This window comes from Alligator sinensis, unplaced genomic scaffold (genome assembly GCF_000455745.1).
Source record: "Alligator sinensis unplaced genomic scaffold, ASM45574v1 scaffold282_2, whole genome shotgun sequence".
Taxonomy (NCBI): Eukaryota; Metazoa; Chordata; order Crocodylia; family Alligatoridae; genus Alligator; species Alligator sinensis.
Genome location: NW_005841879.1, coordinates 3,104,825 through 3,108,901, shown reverse-complemented (window position 1 = coordinate 3,108,901; position 4,077 = coordinate 3,104,825). Strand labels below are relative to the sequence as shown.

Here is a 4,077-nt window from a genome sequence, read left to right as displayed (position 1 = left end):
TGCATAGACTGAATCGATTCAGCCTTGGGCTTTTTGGGCTTAATGGCTATAAGCTAGCAGAGAGCAGATTTAGACTGGACATTAGGAAGAACTTCTTCAAAGTTAGAGTGGCCAAAATCTGGAATAGGCTCCCAAGGGAGGTGGTGCTCTCCCCTACCCTGGGGGTCTTCAAGAGGAGGTTAGACAGGACTCGATGATCTATTGAGGTCCTTTCCGACCCTAACATCTATGAATCTATGACTGTCTGCAGTTAGCCTTACACAGTCATTTCCAGCTATGCAAAGAGTATGCAAAAATTGGATGCAAAATGCTGCCATTCCGACATGAAGATATGCCAACTGTGGCCCCATGGTGCAATGGTAGCGTGTCTGACTCCAGCTCAGAAGGTTGTGTGTTCAAATCACACTGGGGTCAACACCATCCTTTTGGAGACTGGACAAGCACCTGACTGGGGTCATATGACTCCAGTGCTCTTTCCTGCCCAGGGCAGGGGGTTGGACTCGATGATCTGCTCAGGTCCCTTCTGATGCCTAACAACTATGTAACTCTATGACACATCCTGTGCAGGTCTGGTACAACATAAAGCCCATAATATCCAACCCTAAGTGCATGTAAGATAAAAGCATAAAAGACAGAGCTAGGAACATGAATTGCTTTAGTCTATGCTAGCCAGGAATGGTGGGTTATCACCCGATGGGAAAGAACAACATTTGAACATGTACTTGTTTACACAGTTTCAACTCTAGCACAGAGAAAGTCACAGACTCACAAATCATCTCTCTCAGAAGTTTTTTGCCTCATGAAAGTTTTCTATTTGTCAGGCTGTTTTGAGCTCCTGCATCTTTAACAGTCCAGTTGTCTCCAGAAGCTGAAGACAGGGGGAGACACAACTCAAAGCAAAATTTAAAAAATGTGTTTTTCATCATAGGTGCATTGTAGGATCTTCACAGACACTTTGCCTTAACTTTAAAAGATTAAAAAGTAAATCTATTTCTCTTGTTGACAATCTTATCATAATTGCTTGCTGCAATTTTCATTGGATTGATTTACAGATCTGAATGTGTCTTTATAGCTGTAGGGTTTTTGGTTGTAGCCGTGTTGGTCTATGGACATAGGCAGGCAAGCTTCTTTGGGTAGATGTGATATCTTTTATTAGACCAGCTGAGTAGCTGGAAAAAACGTTATTTGCAAGCTTTCGGGTGCAATCACTCATCTTCAGACATAGGGAGACTGTACTGTTCTGAGATCTCCAAGGAATGAAAGAAGCTAAAATTGTGACAGGAGATCAATGAGAATGTAAATAGGTGAAAATTAGGAAAACAAAGGGTAGGGAAGGGAGGAAACAAGGGGGAAATAATGCCAAAGCTAAGTAAGGGAGACGCTATTGTAGTTGAGTTCTCAAAGGTAGAAGAGGCAGTCTGAAAAAGTAAATAGCTGGAAATCAGGAAAACAAACAATAGAAAAGGAGAGGAGGAGACAAAGGTCAGGGGGAAGAAAAGTGTAAATGGTAAGGTCAGGCAGGTACCTGGTGAATCAGATATCAGGCAGGTTGTAATGTGTCATAAATCCAATGTTTATATTAAGTGCATGATTTTTAGTATCGAGTAGGTTGATGAAGTGAAGTTCGTAGGCCCGTCTATGAAAGATGTTTTATAAGTTCCCTTTGAGGATTATAACTGAGAGATCAGAGAGGGGGTGATTGTCTTGTGAGAAGTGGGCACCCACAGGTAATCGGAGTTTGCTTCTGGTGATGAGGTTGGCAAGGTTCAGTTCTTGTTTAAAGGCTAAGATGGGTGATTCTGGAAAGATCTCTTTAAGAATTGGGTCGTCTTCTAGCATGGGTTGCAATTGTTTGAGGATTTTCTGTGTAGGTTCCAGGGAAGAGTGGGATGTCATAACTAATGGTGTGCGATTTATAGCTGTGGCAGCATTTTCTTCTATTAGATACACTCTCAGCCTGTTATTGAATGGGATCCAGAGCAAGTTCACTCTTTCTTGTATTACAGTGACTCATCAATGAAGACTGGAACTGATCCTGTGTAGACTAAATGGCAAAGCTCAACACAGCAGATATCAGGTGCAATTGTCTGGGGAGATGAAAATGTCAGAACACTGTCACTTCCCTGGAAGCCTCTATAGGAAGAGGGTTGTTGTTCTACAGGAGAAAACAGTGGAGCTAGAAAGCAGCCCCCTGTACACTGTGCTAGATTTGGGAAGGGGGTGGTCCCCTCAGAAATTACCATTGGTGGGAAACTAAAATGTCCTAATGTTTCTACTGCAAAAATTAGTTGTAGCTCATGGGCAAGGCCCTGTGGGGAATTTATGCTGCCCATGCCATACCTGTTCTTTGAATGCACAGAAGACATTGTTTTTCAAGACCATCAATTCAGCAGCCCTAATCAACACAGCTCATGGAGGAAGCTCTTGTAGCACAGCCTAATTGAGTTCAAATGTGAAAATGTTCCAGTTGCTTTGGAGACTAAGTGCTGTGGATATTGAAAAATGAAGAACTAAAGAGCCAACACAGAGAATTTAAAAGCCAGCAGTCTGTATGCAAGCATGCCTTGTGTCAGGATAGCTAGCATTCATGCTTCCTCTGCAAGCAGTAGAATTTTTGCCAGCTAATTAACAATACTGTTTTTTGAATACACAGACTCCCATCATGGTCTGCTACATTAAGAGTGCATCAGGTTGGCGTTCCCCAAGATCTCATGGCTGGAAGTTTCTAATACTGTATTTTTCCATTTGTACCATCAAATGAAACCTCCCTGGATCACAGAACTTTCTGGATCAGATACTATAGTTGTAACGGCTACAATATGTATCAACAGCTATGTGTTTCTAACTGGCTTTTATAAATGCGTGTAAGTTTAGCCAAAACCAGTCTGGCTATTTGGATCTAAACCATGCTGAACTCACTGTATTTCAGCACACAATGTTGAGTACCAGATAATTCTAGAAACTGATTTGATTCAAACAATCCCTGCTCATATTGTAAGGGCTGTCCTTCAGCTGGGAGGTAAAATCAAACCCTGCCTGTCTGTGGTGGTTAAAGATGACATAACACTTGTGCATATGAGGGTGTAGGTTGTAGCCGTGTTGATCTAAGGACATAGGCAGACAAGGTTCTTTGGGTGAATCTGATATCTTTATTAGATCAATTTAAGTTTAAGTTGGTCTAATAAAAGATATCAAATTCACCCAAAGAACCTTGTCTGCCTTAATGCATATGAGGGCATTAACTTTATTGACCTGGCCTCATCCCACCACGTCTGAGCTCTGGGAGGCCTGGCCCTGCAGGGAGGTGACGAGACTCACTATATCCTGCGAGTGAAGTCCTGCAGTACTGCATGTCCACACATGATTTTTCTTTGCAGGACAGATGGGCCACACATGCAGCACTGACATGGCTGTCCCAGGTTCCTCCCAGGTGGAGATGCCTCATCAGGGTTTTTTGCAGATAGATGGGCATTTCCCACAACAATCACTCCACTTATCCAGTCCATCCCATGTCCCTGGGGTCACCTGCCCTACTGCACAGGGACCATGTGTGATAACCCCTGTGCAATAGGAAGGCCATCAAGTTGATCAGTCACCTAGTTACCTCACCTAGTGATGATGGTGGCTGTGACTTGCTGTGTGCATACAATGTGGGACTGCAGCACTAGAGCCTCAGTCATGTGAGCAGTGGTTGGAGGTGAGGCTTGCAGGGACCCAGGGCCACTGCAGGGGTCTTGCTTTATTTGACTCACCAAGTAGCTGGGCCAGGCATTACCTCAGTAGGCTGCATGGGCCATACGTTGGGCATCCCTGCATTAAACAAACAAATAGAGAATCTTTGCATCATAGGAAAGTAGGGCTGGAAGGGATCTCATAAGGTCATCTAGTCCAGCCGCTGTTCAAGGCAGGATCAATCCTGACCAAACCATCCCAGCCAAGTGTCTGTCCAACGTGATCTTGAAAATTTCTAGAGATGGAGATTCCACAATTTCTAATGCTTGACTACTCTCATAGTCAGAAAGTTCCTCTTAATTTCCAGCCTAAAATTCCTCCGCTGGAGCACAAGGCCATTGCTCC

The 4,077-nt window shown here is 43.6% G+C and overlaps 1 non-coding gene across 1 annotated transcript; it reads left to right on the top strand.

The window, feature by feature from the left end:
- Window positions 1–342: 342 nt before the first annotated feature.
- TRNAW-CCA lies at window positions 343–414 on the top strand. The gene has a single exon. It is a non-coding gene; the product is annotated as a tRNA-Trp (tRNA).
- Window positions 415–4,077: the final 3,663 nt, after the last annotated feature.